The sequence below is a fragment of the Canis aureus genome, chromosome X (genome assembly GCF_053574225.1).
Source record: "Canis aureus isolate CA01 chromosome X, VMU_Caureus_v.1.0, whole genome shotgun sequence".
NCBI lineage: Eukaryota > Metazoa > Chordata > Mammalia > Carnivora > Canidae > Canis > Canis aureus.
This window is the reverse complement of record NC_135649.1, coordinates 13,211,747-13,228,479: the sequence shown is the minus strand read 5'-3', so window position 1 is coordinate 13,228,479 and position 16,733 is coordinate 13,211,747. Positions and strand designations below refer to the sequence as shown.

General features: G+C 38.8%; 1 pseudogene; it reads right to left on the bottom strand.

The window, feature by feature from the left end:
- Positions 1-377: 377 nt before the first annotated feature.
- The window catches only part of LOC144308369 (nucleoside diphosphate kinase, mitochondrial pseudogene), a 47,669-nt pseudogene continuing 31,313 nt past the window's right edge, over positions 378-16,733 (bottom strand).

The window sequence follows — 16,733 nt, the reverse complement described above, 5'->3', positions numbered from 1 at the left end:
ACTACTTTGCATGAAGTCCTCATCCCTAATCTCAGAGATGGCAGAAACTGTAATAAACGACCCACGCCCTCCACAACACAGTGAATGCTAATGTCCCACACCCCTTTGGGGAAGGGCGCTTACACTACATACTTTTGGAGACACCCCAAAGGTTGTCTGGCGCACTTTGGTATAGAAAGGATTTGGTCCAATTTCTTCCTGGCTCAGGATAGTAAAAGGCACATAGAGTTGGTTGCTCAGCTCCTCGGGGTAGGTGGAGCAGAAGGTAGACGGGGTCTGGGACAGAAGGGCAGACTGTGGGTGTGGGCTCCGGGTCTGGACGACAGAGGTAGTTGATCCTGGGTGGCTGCTGGGGTGGCTGAGGGCAGCCCGAGTGCTCAGGCCGCGTAGATGCTGCTCTGGTGGTTTTCGTCTGCCCAGTGCACCAGCTCGCTGCTCTGAAACCATAGCTGGCTGTCCCTTGGGGCCCCCTCCACGGAGTCGCTGGCGTGAATGATGTTCCTGCTGATGTGGACGCTGAGTCCCCCGATGGTGCGGGGGCGGTCTCAGCTGAGTCGGTGTGCCCTATCACGGTCCTCGGGGAGCCGACCACATTGGGGCCTTCCCAGACCATGGCCACCACGGGGCCAGAGGTCCTGTAGCTGATGAGGGCTGGGTATAGGGCTTCGTCTGCAGGTCATGGTAGTGCTCAGCAAGGACTCTGTCCGGCGCCTGCAGCATCTTCACCCCCACTGGCTTGAAGCCCCTCCTCTCGAAGCGCTGGATCACACCCCCCACAAGCCAACGCTGCACCCCATCTGGCTCCACTGCAACCAGGGTCCGCTCTCGAGTCCAGGAGGACCCTCCCGAGTTGGGGCGTGAGCAGGCTCGGCCCGGAGACCCGAGGGTCACTCAGCAGCCCGGGCAGTGCGGCGCGCCCCAAGAGGCCCCCCCATGACCCCGGCCGGGGGGCCGCTGGCCGAGTGCGGGGAGAGCGCGGGCGACTGAGCCCCGAGGGCGAGGTGGGGGCCTAGACTCAGTTGTTGAAAGAAGTTTATTTCCCCTATAATCTTCCTTTAAATCTTTGTCTATAATCAGATGTCTGTATATACATAACATGCAGGTCTCAATTTTGTTCCATTGGTATATTTCTTTTTTTGGGAGATTTTATTTTTCAGTAATCACACACGTGGGACTGGAACGTCTGTCCCCAAGATCAAGAGTCACATGCTCCAGTGACTGAGCCAGCCAGACATCTCCTCCATTGGTACATTTCTGTCACTGTGCCGATACCACACTTTCTTCATTATTGTTGCTTTACTATAAGCCTTGGAATGAAGTAATGTAGACTTTCCAACTTTGTTGTTCCTTTGTAAGGTTCTTCTGAATATTCTAGATTCTTACATGCTTTCGATTTCTATTTAAAAAGTTTCTCTGGAATTTTGACTGAGATTGTGTTGAATCTGTCACTGGATTTAGGAAGAATTAACATCTTAACAATATCGAATCTCCCAATCCATGAGCAAGGTATATATCTCTATTTATTTCGTTATTTCATCCATTTCTCTCTACAGTACTTGTAGTTTTTAGTCTGTAGTTCTTAGTTTTATATAATTGTAGGTTCATATGCAGTTATTAAGAAATAACTCTGAAAGATCCCAGTCTATCTTGTACTTAGTTACCCCAATGGTAATAATTTGCAGAAATATAATACAACATTGCAATCAAGAAATTGACATTGATATATCTACAATATTCAGATTTCACCAGTTTTACATGTGGTGCATATATATGTGTGTTTATTTAGTTATAAATATTTTACCATATGTGTAGATTTGCATGAGGACCACCACAATCAAGATATAGAAGAGTGCCATCACCACAAGGATCCTTCCTATTACCCCTTTATACCCACACTCACTTTCCCCTCCTCCCAGTTTTGTAACCCCTAGTAACCATTAATCTATATCTCTAGAATTCTAATGGTTCAAGAAAGTTCTATCAATGAAATCATATTGTATATAACTTTTAAGGGATTTTTAAAAGGATAATTCCTTGAAGATCTATCCAGGCTGTAGTGTTTATCAGTAGTTATTCATTTTTTAAGTTTTTATTTAATTCCAGTTAGTTAATATACAATGTTATATTAATATACAATGTTATATTAGTTCCAGGTGTACAATATAGTGATTCACACTTCCATATATCACCTGGAGGTCATCACCACAAGTGCACTCCCTTAATCCTCATCACCTATTTAACCCCTCTGGTAACCATCAGTTTGTTCCCTGTAATTAAGAATCTGTTTCTTGATTTCTCTCTCTCTCTCTCTTATTTTTACCCTTTGCTTGTTTGTTTTGTTTCTTAAATTCTACATATGAATGAAGTCATATGGTATTTGTCTTTCTCTGATTGACTTGTTTCACTTAGCATAATACTCTCTAGCTCCATCCATGTTGTTGCAAATAGTAGGGTTTCATTCTTTTTTATGGCTGAGTAATATTCCATTGTAATATTCCACAACCCTTTTTTTTTTTTTTTGGAGTCTGTAGGCTCCAAAAACTTAGAGCCCAATGTGGTGCTTGAACTCATGACCCCTGAGATCAAGACCTGAGGTGAGATGAAGAGTATGATGCTGACTGAGCCACTCAGGTGCCCCTAACCTCTTCTTTATCCATTTATCAATCAAAAGACACTTGGGCTGCTTCCATATCTTGACTATTGTAAATACTGATGCTATAATCATCAGGGCACGTGTATCCCTTTGAATTAGTGTTTCATATCCTTTAGGTAAATACTTAGTAGTGTGATTGCTGGATCATAAGGTAGGTCTATTTTTAACTTTTTGAATAACCGCCAATACTGTTTTCCATATTGGCTGCACCAGTTTGCATTCCCACCAACAGTACAACAGGGCTCTTTTTTCTCTACATCCTCATCAGCACCTGTTGTTTCTTTTGTTGTTGATTTTAGCCATCCTGACAGGTGTGAGGTGATATCTCATTGTGGTTTTAATTTGCATTTCTCTGATGGTAAGTGATGAACATCTTTTCATGTGTCTGTTGGCCATCTGTATGTCTTCTTTGGAGAAATGTCTGTTCATGTTTTCTGCCCATTTTAAATTTGATTATTTGGTTTTTGGGTGTTGATTTGTATTAGTTCTTTATATATTTTGGATACTAACCCATTATTGGATATGTCATTTGAAAATATCTTCTCCCATTCTGTAGATTGCTCTTTCATTTTGTTGATTGTCTCTTTCACTGTACAGAAGCTTTTTATTTTGTAGTCCCAATAATTTATTTTTGCTTTTTTCCCCCTTGCCTCAGGAAACATATCTAGAAAAAAGTTGCCACAGCCGATACCAGAGGTTACTGCCTTGTTTTTTCTAAGATTTTTATGGTTTCAAGTCTCACATTTAGATCTTTAATCCATTTTGAATTTTTAAAAAAGATTTGATTTGTTTATTTGACAGAGAGAGCACAGTTAGTTAACATATGAGGGGGAGCCAGAGGGAAAGGGATAAGCAGGCTTCCTACCGAGCAAGGAGCGCAATGCTGGGTTCGACCCTGGGGTCCTAGGATCACAACCCAAGCTGAAGGCAGATGCTCAAGCAACTGAGCCATCCTGGTGCCCCTGAATTTATTTCTTTTAGTTTTTAAAATTAAAAAAAAATAAAGATTTTATTTATTTATTTATTTGAGAGAGAGCAAGAGCATGAGCAGGGGGTAGGGCAGGGGGAGAGGGAGAAGTAGGCTCCCTGCTCAGTAGGGAGCCAGACATGGAGCTCGATCGCAGGACTCTGGGATCATGACCTGACCAAAGGCAGTTGCTTAACCAACTGAGTCACCCAGGCACTCCTATTTTTTAATTTTTAAAAAATATTTATTTATTTATTTTAAAAGAGAGAGAGAGAGAGTACGAGCACAAGCAGGAGTAGGGGCAGAGGGAGAGGGAGCGAGAAAACCCTGCTACACATGGAGTCTGGTGTGGGACTTGATCCCAGGACCCTGAGATTGTGACCTAGGCCAAAATCAAGAGTGCAATGCTTAACCAACTGAGCCACCCAGGTGCCCCATTTTGAATTTATTTTTGTGCCTGGTGTAAGAAAGTGGTCCAGTTTCTTTCTTTTGCATGTTGCTGTCCAGTTTTTTCAACACCATTTGTTGAAGAGACTTTTTTCCACTGGATACTTTTTCCTGCTTTGTCAAAGATTAGTTGACCATATAGTTGTGGGTTTATTTGGGGGCTTTCTATTCTGTTCTATTGACCTATTGTCTATTTTTGTGCCAGTATCATGCAGTTTTGATTACTACAGCTTTATAATATAACTTGAAGTCCATTGTGATAGCTCCAGCTTTGCTTTTCTTTTTCAAAATTTCTTTGGTTATATGGAGTCTTTTGTGGTTCCATAAAAATTTTAGAATTGTTTGTTCTAGTTCTGTGAAAAATGCTCATGGTATTTTGATGGGGATTGTATTAAATATGTAGATTGCTTTGGGTAGTATAGACATTTTAACAATATTTGTCCTTCCAATCCATGAGCATGGAATGTCTTTCCATTTCTGGGTCATCTTTAATTTCTTTCATCAGTGTTTTATAGTTTTCAGAGTACAGATCTTTTACCTCTTTGTTTAGGTTTATTCCTAAGTACCTTATTATTTTTGGTGCAGTTGAAAGTGGGATTGACCCCTTAATTGTTCTTTCTGCTGCTTCATTATTGGTATATAGAACTGGAACAGATTCCTGTACCTTGATTTTATATCTTGTGACTTCACTGAATGTGTTTACTAGTTCTAGCAGTTTCTTGGTGGGGTGTTTTGGGTTTTCTTCTTTTAAATTTTATTTACTTATTTTTAGAGAGAGAGAGAGCACATGAGAACAGGAGAGGGGCAGAGAATGAGAGAGAACTTCAAGAAGACTCTGTGCTCAGTACAGAGCCTGATGTGGGGCTTGATTTCATTACCCTAAGATCATGACCTAAGCCGAAACTGAATTGGATTCTTAACTGACTAAGCCACCCACACGCTCCTTGGGTTTTCTATATAGAATATCAAGTCATCTGCAAATAGTGAAAGTTTTACTTCTTTCTTACCAATTTGGATGCCTTTTATTTCTTTTTGTTGTCTGATTGCTGAGGCTAGGACTTCTAGTACTATGTTGAATAGCAGTGGTGAGAGTGGACATCCCTGTCGTGTTCCTTCCATTAGGGGAAAAGCTCTTCTTTAAATGCTTAGTATAATTTGGCTGTGAAGCCATCTGGTCCTAGATTTTGTATGTTGTGAGTTTTTTGATTAGTGATTCAATTTCTTTGCTGATTATTAGTCTGTTCAAATTATCTATTTCTTTCTGTTTTAGTTTTGGTAATTTACATGTTTCTAGGAATTCATTTCTTCTAGGTTGTCAAATTTGTTGGCATATAGTTTTTCACAACATTCTCTTATACTTGCTTATATATCAGTGGTGTTGGTTGTTATTTCTTCTCTCTCCTTTGTGATTGTCTTTGAGTCCTTTCTCTTTTTTTCTTGATAAGTCTGGCTAGATATTTATCAGTTTTATTGATTTTTTTTGAAGAATCAGATTCTGGTTTCATTGATCTGTTCTATTTTTTTAGTTTTTATATCATTTATTTCTGCTCTAATATTTATTATTTCCTTCCTCCTGCTGATTTTAGGTTTTGTTTGTTATTCTTTTTCTAACTCCTTTAGGTGTAAGGTTAAGTTGTTTGAGATTTTTTTTTTTGCTTCTTAGGATATGCCTGTATTGTTATATACACTTCCCTCTTTGTTTTTTTTGTTTTTGTTTTTTTTTTTTTTTTGGAGATGAAAATGATACTTCCCTCTTTGAATCACTTTTGCTGCATCCCAAAGGTTTTGGACCATTGTGTTTTCATTTTCATTTGTTTCCATGTACTTTTTAATTTCTTCTTTTATTTCTTGCTTGACCCATTCATAGTTTAGTAACATGTTATTTAATCTCCATGTATTTTTGGTCTTTCCACATTTTTTCTTGTGTTTTTTAAAATTTTTAAAATTTTATTTTTAAAGATTTTATTTTTACTTATTCATAAGAGACACACACAGAGAGAGAGGGAGGTAGAGACACAGGCAGAGGGAGAAGCAGGCTCTATCCAGGCAGCCCGGCATGGGACTTGATCCCTGGTCTCCAGGATCACAACCTGGGCTGAAGGCGGCGCTAAACCACTGAGCCACCCGGGCTGCCCTTTTCTTGTAGTTGACTTCTGCTTTCATGGTATTATGGTCAGAAAATATGCATGGTATGATTTCAATATTCTTGAATTTGTTGATGCTTGTTCTGTGGCTGAATCTGTGATCTATTCTAGAGAATGTTGCATGTGCACTTGTAAAGAATGTGCATTCTGTTTTAGGATTGAATATTCTGGATATATGTTAAATCCATCTATTCCACTCTGTAATTCAAATCCATGATTTCCTTATTGATTTTGTTTAGATGATCTGTCCATTGATGTTAGTGGGGTGTTAAAGTCCCATACTATTATTGCATTATTATCAATTATTTCCTTTAGATTTTTTATTAACTGTTTTATGTATTTGGGTGCTTTTGTGTTGGGTGCATAACTATTTACTATTGTTGTTTCTTCTTCTTGTATTGTCTGTCCCCTTTATTACTATATAGTGTCCTTCTTTGTCTTTTATTAGTCTTTGTTTTAAAGTCTACTGGTTTGATATAATTAGACTTTCTTTTGACATATGTTTGCACAATAAATGTTTCTCTATCTCCTCACTTTCAATCTGTAGGTGTCTTTAGGTCTAAAATGAGCCTCTTGTAGGCAACATAGATGGGTCTTGCTTTCTTATCTATTCTGTTACCCTATGTCTTTTTTTTTTTAAGAATTATTTATTTTAGAGAGAGAGAGAGTGCAGGGAGGGGCAGAGGGAGATGGAAAGAGAGAATCTTTTTTTTTTTTTTTTGGAAATCGAGAATCTTTTTTTTTTAATTTTTTATTTATTTATGATAGTCACACACACAGAGAGAGAGACACAGAGACACAGGCAGAGGGGAGAAGCAGGCTCCATGCACCGGGAGCCCGATGTGGGATTTGATCCCGGGTCTCCAGGATCGCGCCCTGGGCCAAAGGCAGGCGCCAAACCGCTGCGCCACCCAGGGATCCCACCCTATGTCTTTTGATTGGAGCATGTAGTCCACTTAAATTCAAAGTAATTATTGATAGATATGTATTCATTGTCATTTTATTATTTGCTTTGTGTTGTTTCAGAAAGTTTTTTTCTGTTTTTTCTTATCTTTCTCTCTTTCATGGTTTGCTTATTTTCTATAGTAGATATATTTGGATTTCTTTCTCTTTATTCTTTTCATATTTATTAGTGTTTTTGATATATGGCTACCATTAGGTTTATATATAGCATCTGCATATTGCAGTATACATTATGTTGATGGCTGTTAAAGTTTGAACCCATTCTTTACTCCTTTCCTCCCTATGTTTTAGGTGTAAGCTGTTATATTTTATATCTTTTTATTTTGTGAGTTTCTTGACTGACTTTTTTTTTCAGAATTACTCATTTTTACTGCTTTTGTGTTACCTGCCTTTATACTGTCACTTTTGGTTTCTCCTTTCCAATCAGAGTCCCCTTTATTATTTCTTGCAGGGCTGGTTTAGTAATCATGAACTTTTTTAGCTTTTGTTTGTCTGGAGACTCTTTATCTCTCCTTCTACTCTGAATGATACCTTTCTTGGGTAGAGTATTCTTGACTGCAGATTTTTCCCATTCAGCATTTTGAGTACATCTTGCCACTCTCTTCTGGCTTGTAAAGTTTCTGTTGAAAAATCTCCTGCCAGTTTTATGGGTTTTCCATTGGAAGTTACTACCTTCTTTTGTCTTACTGCTTTAAAATATTTTTGTCACTATATTTTGCCAATTTCATTACAACATGTCTTTTTTAAAAATATTTTATTTATTTATGAGAGAGAGAGAGAGAGACATAGGCAGAGGGAGAAGCAGGCTCCATGCAGGAAGCTTCATGTGGGACTCAGTCCCAGGCCTGAGCCAAAGGCAGATGCTCAACCGCTGAGCCACCCAGGCGTCCCTAATTATAACATGTCTTGGTGGGGTTCTGCTTTTATTGTTTTTGATGGAAGTTCTCTGTGCCTCCGGATGTGGATATCTGTTTCCTTTCCCAGATTAGGGAAGTTTTCAGCTGTTATTTTTTCAAATAAATTTTCTACCTTCTTTCTCTATCTTCTACTGGGATTCCTATAATATGAATGTTATTACATTTGATAAAGCCATTGAATTCCCTAAATCTGTTCTTATTTTGCATAATTCTTTTTCTCTCTTTTGTTCTGCTTGATTAATTTCTGTTCTTTGTCTTGTAGGTCATTAATTTTTGTTTCTTTGCTTCTTCTGTCCTGCTGTTCATTCTATCAAGTGTGTTTCTCATTTCCTTTATTGTGCTCTTTATCTCTGCTATGTTATTCCTTATTCTGTGTGAAGGTCTCCCTCATGTCTTCTACTCTTTTCTCAAGTCCAGTGAAAATACTTATGATCATTACTTTAAATTCTCCATCAGGCATGTTACTTATATCTCTTTTGCTTAGATCTCTGGCTGTAGCCTTGTCCTCTTCGTTCATTTGGGATAAGTTTCTCTGTTTTCTAATTTTGTCTATGTCTCTGTGCCTGTTTCTCTGTGTTGGCAATGTCTCTTATTCTTAAGGGTAATGGCTTTATAAAAAATAGGTCCTGTAGTGCCCTCTGCTTCCTACGGCCTGGTGCTTCCAGAAGTGTCTCCAGTGTGTGCACGTGTGCTCTGCTGTTTTGTTCTGGCCACTTTATCTTTCAGGCCAGTTATCTGCAGAGGCTCTCCTTACCTGTTGTGGATAGTGTTTGGTCCCAGTTGAATGTGGCATGCGTTAATTAGGTGTGCTCTGGTCTGTATGTGAAATGAGACCCATCACCACCACTGATGGAGCTGATGTTCCATAAAACTACCACATTGGGAGTCATGGTGTTAGCAGGGGTTTGGGCCAGTCTTCTGGGGGAGAGCACTCACCTGAGACAAGGTGATGTGGAAGGGTGGTTACTTCGGAGTTTGGGGGGCAGGGTGTGGACAGGGTTTGTTATAAATAAGTAGTGAGTGTCTTCACTGTTCTGGTTCCCACAGATGGCCCTGTGCTTATACTGAGGGGCAGGGGAGGGAAATAGCCCCAGCCAGTTCCTTTGTTTGGAGGGGTCTCTCTGTGAATGCTATTTCTCTGGAATGGTCTCAGAGATGAGCAGATAATTTACCCACTATGTGCCCCAGGCACACTTTAGATCTCTGTCTTCATGCTTTATGTGTATGGGCTGTTTACCCTGCATTTTCTCTGAGAACAGCCCCAATGCCCTCTGAGCTCTCCCAGAGCCAAGCACACTTGACCTTTAAAACTCCAGGCTTTAAGCCCTGTTGGTTGTAGGAACTCAGGAAATTCAGCCCCTTTCACTTCCTTAACCAATTACTATGGAGACTCGTTTTCTCCATGTACTCCCCTGTGTGCTAGGCTATCTCTTGCCCTTCTCTGTGACCATGGCTCCCTCCCCAAAGCAATGGCCGTGATCCATTTCCCTCCCAATCCATTTCCCTCTTCATACTTCCTGCCTCTTCAGTGTGAACTCTTCTCTACATTTAGTTGTGTAGTTTTCTGCTGTTTTTCAGGTCAGTTTCTGGGGCATTTAGGATGATTTGATAGTTATCTAGTTGTATTCTTAGGATGAGGTGAGCCTAGGGTCCTCCTACTCAACTATCATCTTCCTAATCTCCCAGTAGTTATTCATTTCTTTATTGCTGAATAATATTACACAGCACCACAGTTTCTTTAGCCATTCACAGATTGAAGAACATCTGGGTTGTTTCAAGTTTGGGGCTAGTACAAATAAAGCTGCTGTGAACATTTGCTTAAGTGTTATATATGAGCACATATTCCATTCTTTGAAATAAATGCCCGAAAGTACAATTCCTGAGTTTTATGGTAATGGCATGTTTAGCTTTGTAAGAAACTGCCATATTCTTTTACAGTGTGACTGTAGTACTTTACATCCCTACCAACAATATGTGAATGATATAGTTTTTCTATATCCTTGACAACATTTGATGATATCCCTATTTTTTTAACAGCTTACTGTTTTTAATGTATAATGCTTGAGATACAAGACAATGGCATCTAACATTGTTATATATAAAAGAGAAATCAAATCAGTCATCAAGGGCTCCTGAGTGAATGGCATCTTCATAGCTTCCATGATTATCATCTCTGCTTTCTGGGTATAATTTAATAAGATCATCAATTCAAAGAATGGTAATTGTAGCTTCCATTACAAACTATATACCCATAACTTTTATCTATGATTGATTCAAATACTCCTGTTTGTTGTCACAAGGTTTACCATTGACTTATTAAGACATGTCCATTATATATATATATATATTTTTTTTTTTTTTATTTTATTTATGACAGTCACACAGAGAGAGAGAGAGAGAGAGAGAGGCAGAGACACAGGCAGAGGGAGAAGCAGGCTCCATGCACCGGGAGCCTGAATGTGGGATTCGATCCCGGGTCTCTAGGATCGCGCCCTGGGCCAAAGGCAGGCGCCAAACCGCTGCGCCACCCAGGGATCCCGACATGTCCATTTTAGATTTTTGTGTTCTGGGTTTGGTGTCATTGTTTATCATTTTAGCCGTTCTGATAGGTGTGCAGTGGTATCTAATTGTGGTTTTAATTTGCATTCCTTTGCTGACTAGAGATATTGAACAACTTTTCAGGTTGTCTTTTGGTTTTGATTTTGTTTTACTGTTGGGTTTTGAGAGTATGTTCTTGGGTATTCTGTTGGGTATTTCTGAGTATATTCTTCATGCAAACCTTTGTTGGATGTGTGGTTTACAAGTGTTTGTTTCCAGTGGGTAGCTTGTATTTTCACAGTCTTCTCAGGATCTTTTGAAGTTTTAAATTTTGATAAAGTCAAATTTATTAATTGTTTCTTTATTGATCATGCTTTTGATGTCAAATCTAGGAATTGTTTGTCTAGCCCTAGGTATTAGTTTTTCTCCTGTGCTTTTTCTTCAAAGTTTTACAATCTTTCATTTTACATTTAGGTGCATGATCCATTTTGAATTAATGTTTGTATAAGATATGAGTTTTAGGTCAGAGTTTGTTTTTCCTAGAGAAATTACTTTTTTTGGAAGCTTCTAAATTATGAATTTAATTCCTTTAATGGATTATAGGACTATTCCAATTGTTTACTTCATTTCAGTTGAGTTTTCAAAACCATCCGTTCTATTTGCTGAATTTATAAGTGTAAAGTCATTTAAAGTCCCTTATGATCCTTTTACTGGCTGGAAAATCTCTAGTGATATTCCCCATGTTTTAGTCCTAATATTGCTGATTTGTATCTTCTCTTTTTTAATTTACCTAAAAATATTTTTTAGAAAGAGAGAGAGAGAGAGAATAAGCAGGGGTTGGGGGGGCAGGGGCAGAAGGAGAGGGAGAGAGAGAATTGCAAGCAGGCTCCATGGCCCCGCACAGTGCTCAACATGGGGTTTGATCTCATAACCCTGAGATCATGACCTGAGCCAAAATTGAGTCAGACACAACTGAGTGAGCCACCCAGGTGCCCCACCTTCTCTTTTTTTAAACCTAATTAGCCTTGTTAGAGGCTTATCAATTTTAATGATTTTTTTTAAAGAATCAAAATTTTCATTAATTTTCTGTTTTCTTCTTTTCAATTTCATTGATTTCTGCATTTGTCTTTATCATTTCATTCTTTGCTCTGTGTTTATTGTGCTCTTTTCTAGTTTCATGAGGTAGGGACACAAATTATTGTTTTGAGTCCTTTGCTTCTTGTTTCTAACGTAAGCATTCTTGCTCTCTCAGTACTACTTCAGCTGCATTCCACATACTTCAGTATGTTATATTTTCATTTTCATAGGCCCTGATAACAAACAAGATAAAAACAGTGCAAAAAGGCAGGCTAAAACAAAACTACAGACCAATGTATCAAATGACCCTGGGCACAAAAATCCTCCACAAAATAGTAACAAATTGTATCTACTAATGTATACAAATAATTATATACCATCATCAAGTAGGATTAATTCCAGATATACAAGGCTTGTTCAATATTAAAAAATCAATGTAATCTCCTGTAATGAGCAATATATAATTTAAGGAGTTAATGAGAAAAAAGCCTATTATATTTACTTGTTCTGCTGTTCTTTCTTTTCTGAAGTTCCAGACCTTCTGTCATAATTTTTTATTTAGACATCTTCCTAAAACCATCATTTAATGGTAACTCTTTTGGGGGAACAAATTCTTAGTTTTCCTTTTTCTGAGAATGTCTTTATTTCATTTACATTCCTAAAGCATATTTTCATGGAATATTGAATTTGCTGTTGATTTGCCCTACCTGGAATGTTTGTTGGGTGGAGGTGGCTCCTCTTATCACCGCCAAACCCATTGATGCTACCTTGGCGTGGGAATCTGAGTACTGTCTGCTTTGTCTGGACACAGTGTGAAAGAATTGTTCCCTATTTTGACCCCACTGAAACCAGGTTGCAGTTTCTCCACTAGGAAGACTAGTGGGACTGCTGGGTCCTATTGCAAGTTTATACTTAAGTGTGTAAGAAACTGCCTAAGTGTTTTGCAAAGTAGCTGTGCCCTTTTACATTTCTACCTATAGTACCTGAGAGTTTCAGTAGCTCCACACCTTCACCAACACTTGTAATAGCATTTGGATTTCTGTATGATATACTTAAAAAATTAGTTTTACCTTTATTTTTAAAATTTATAATAGGCCCGTAGGTAACAACAACAAAATTTGAATGATTCAATAGATTCTCATGTCCTTTAGTAGTTGTATTCTTTCAGAGAAAAAAAGTGAAAAGGAACCATAAGAAATTGCCTAGACCTACTCTTATCATCTTTACTCCCCTTCTTAAACCCAACCAGGCCCAGAGAAAGGACTGAGGACATGATTTCCTCAGGAGGAAATCCATTTCCAAGCTGGGAGTAACCGCTAGGTATTCCTGATGTCTCATGTCTATTGGTCTCATTTTTTCATTAGTACATCTCTTTCTGTGAATCTCTTTCTTTATGTCATAGTCTTTGTATGATGCATTCTTTATGTCTTTTTAAAGCTTTATTGAAATATAATTGACATGTGATGCTGTGTAAGTATAAGGCATATGATAATGATGATTTGATATAAATATATATTGAGAGAAGTAATTACCACAGTAAGGTTAGTTAACCCATCCATTACCTCACATAGGTACCTTTTTTGTGGTAAGAACTTTTAAGTCTACTTTCTTAGTAACTTTCAAGTGTGCAATACAGTATTGTTAACTGTAATCACTATGTTGTACCTTATTAGGTACTCAGAATTTATTCACTTTATAAGTGGAAGTTTGTACCCTTTGACCAACTTCACCCATCACCCTCACCCCCATGCCCCTGGCAACCACTAATCCACTCTGTATTTGTGTAAATCTGATTTGATTTTACTCATTTTCCTTTCCTATCTTTTTTTTTTTTTTTTTTAGAGAAGGAGAGAACGTGAGTGGGGAGGAGCAGAGGGAAAGAGAATCCAAAGCGGGCTCCACGCCCAGCATGGACCCTGATGCAGGGCTGGATCTCATGACCCTGAGATCATGACCTCAGCCAAAATCAAGAGTCAGACTCAACCAACTGAGCCACTCAGGCATCTCTGATTTTATTTTAGATTCCATGAATAAGTGAGAACATACAGTAGTTGTCTCTCTCTCTAACTTATTTCACTTAGCAATAATGCCCTCAGGGTCCATTCATATTGTCACAAATGATAGGATTTTCTTCATTTTTATGGCTGAATAATCATCCATTGTATATATACACAACAGTTTCTTTATCCATTTATCTCTTGACAGACACTTAAGTTGTTTTAATGTCTTGGCTATTGTAAATAATGCTACAGTGAACATAAGAGTGCAGATATCTCAACAAGATAGTAATTTCATTTCCTTTGGATATATACTCAGAAGTGGGGTTGCTGAAAATGAATTATTGGGACTTCATTGAGATAAAAAGCTTTTGCGCAGCAAAGGAAACAGTCAAAACTAAAAGGCAACCTACGCAATGGGAGAAGATATTTGCAAATGTATTATCATATAAAGGGCTAGTATCCAAAATCTATAAAGAACTTATCAAACTCCGGACACCTGGGTGGCTCAGCAGTTGAGCCTCTATTTGCGGCTCAGGGCATGATCCCGGGGTTCGGGATCGAGTTTCACATCGGGCTCCCTGTGAGAAGCCCGCTTCTCCCTCTGCCTATGTCTCTGCCTCTCTCCCTCTCCCTCTCTCTCTCTCTCTCTCTCTCATGAATAAATAAAATCTTTTTTTAAAAAAAGAACTTGTCAAACTCAACACCCAGAAACTGAAAAATTCAGTCAAGCAAGGGGCGAAGACATGAACAGACATTTTTCCAGAGAAGATACACAAAAGGCCAACAGACACATGAAGAAATGTTCAATATCACTCAGCATCAAGGAAATACAAACCAAAACCACAATGAGATACCACCTCACACCAGTCAGAATGGCTAAAATTAACAACTCTGGAAACAACAGAGGTGGGTGAGGATGCAGGAAAAGGGGAGCCCTCTTACACTGTTGGTGGGAATGCAAAGTAGCACAGCCATTCTGGAAAACAGTATGGGGGTTCCTCAAAAAGTAAAAAATAGAGCTACCCTAAGACCCAGTAATTGCACTACTAGGTATTTGTCCAAAGCATGCATAGTGATTCGAAGGGGCACATGCATCCCAATGTTTTTAGCAGCAATGTCTACAATAGCCAAACTATGGAAAGAGTCCAGATGTCCATCAATAGATGAATGGATAAAGAACATGTGATATATATACACAATGGATTATTACTCAGCCATCAAAAACAATGAAATCTTGCCATTTGCAACAATGTGGCTAGAAATTCAGGGTATTATGCTAAGCAAAACAAGTCAATCAGAGAAAGACAAGTGCCATATGATCTCACTCATTTGTAGAATTTAAGAAACAAAACAGATGAACATAGGGGAAGGGAAGGAAAAAGAAAACAGGATGAAAATTGAGAGGGATGCAAACTGTAAGAGCTGCTGAACTCTAGGAAAAACAAATTGAGTGTTGCTGGAGGGGAGGTTGGGGGGTGGTGGTGGATGGGGTAATTGAATGATGGACATTAAGGAGGCACTTGATGTAATGAGCACTGGATGTTGTCTGCAATCGATGAAATACTAAATCCTGCCTCTGAAACTAGTAATACAGTATATGTTAATTAAATTGAATTTAAATAAAAAAAAATTTAAAAAGAAGTGGAATTGCTGGATCATACAGTAGTTCTATTTCTAATTTTTTGAGGAACTTCTGTATGGTTTTTCATAGTGACTGCACCAATTTACCTTCCCACCAGCAGTGTATGACTGTTCCCTTTTCTCTACATCCTTACCAGCCATTTGTTATCCCTTTTCTTTTTGATAATATCCAGTGTAACAGGTGTGAGATGATATCTCTTTGTGTTTTTTTTTTTTTAATTTTTTTTTATTATTTATTTATGATAGTTACAGATTGAGAGAGAGAGGCAGAGACACAGGCAGAGGGAGAAGCAGGCTCCATGCACCGGGAGCCCGACGTGGGATTCGATCCCGGGTCTCCAGGATCGTGCCCCGGGCCAAAGGCAGGCGCCAAACCGCTGCGCCACCCAGGGATCCCCTCTTCGTGGTTTTGATTTGCACTTCCTTGATTTGTGATGTTGGCCATTTGTATATCTGCTTTATTTTTAAATAAATTTATTTTTATTGGTGTTCAATTTGTCAACATACAGAATAACACCCAGTGCTCATCCCGTCAAGTGCCCCCCTCAGTGCCCGCCACCCAGTCACCCCCACCCCCCGCCCACCTCCCCTTCCACCACCCCTAGTTCGTTTCCCAGAGTTAGGAGTCTTTCATGTTCTGTCTCCCTTTCTGTGTATATCTGCTTTTGAAAAATGTCTATTCAGGGATCCCTGGGTGGCGCAGCAGTTTGGCGCCTGCCTTTGGCCCAGGGCGCAATCCTGGAGACCCGGGATCGAATCCCACATCGGGCTCCCGGTGCATGGAGCCTGCTTCTCCCTCTGCCTGTGTCTCTGCCTCTCTCTCTCTCTCTGTGACTATCATAAATAAATAAAAATTAAAAAAACATTAAAAAAAAGAAAAATGTCTATTCAGATACTTGACTCATTTTAAAATCAGATTGTTTTATTTGCTTGTTTTTTGCTATTGAGTTGTAGGAGTTCCTTATATATTTTGGATGTAATCACTTACCACATACATGATTTCCATGTATCCCAAATATTCTCTCCCATCCCATTTTCACTTTGTTGATCATTTCTTTTGCTGTGTAAAAGGTTTTCAGTTTGCTGTAGACCTACTTGTTTATTTTTGCTTTTGTTGCTTGTGCTTTTGGTGACATATCCAGAAAAATCTTTGCGAAGACCAATGTGAAGGAACTTTTTCCCTCTTTTCTACTAAGTTCTACAGTTTTAGATTTTGCATTTAAGTCTTTAACCCAATTTGAGTTAATTTTTGTGAGTGGTTTAAGGTAGGAGTTCACTTTCATCTTTTGCATGTAAATATCCAGTTTTCCCAGTTTCCCAGTTTTCCCAGTACCATTTACTAGAGACTATCTTTTCCACAATGAGAGTTCTTTTTTTTAAAAAAAT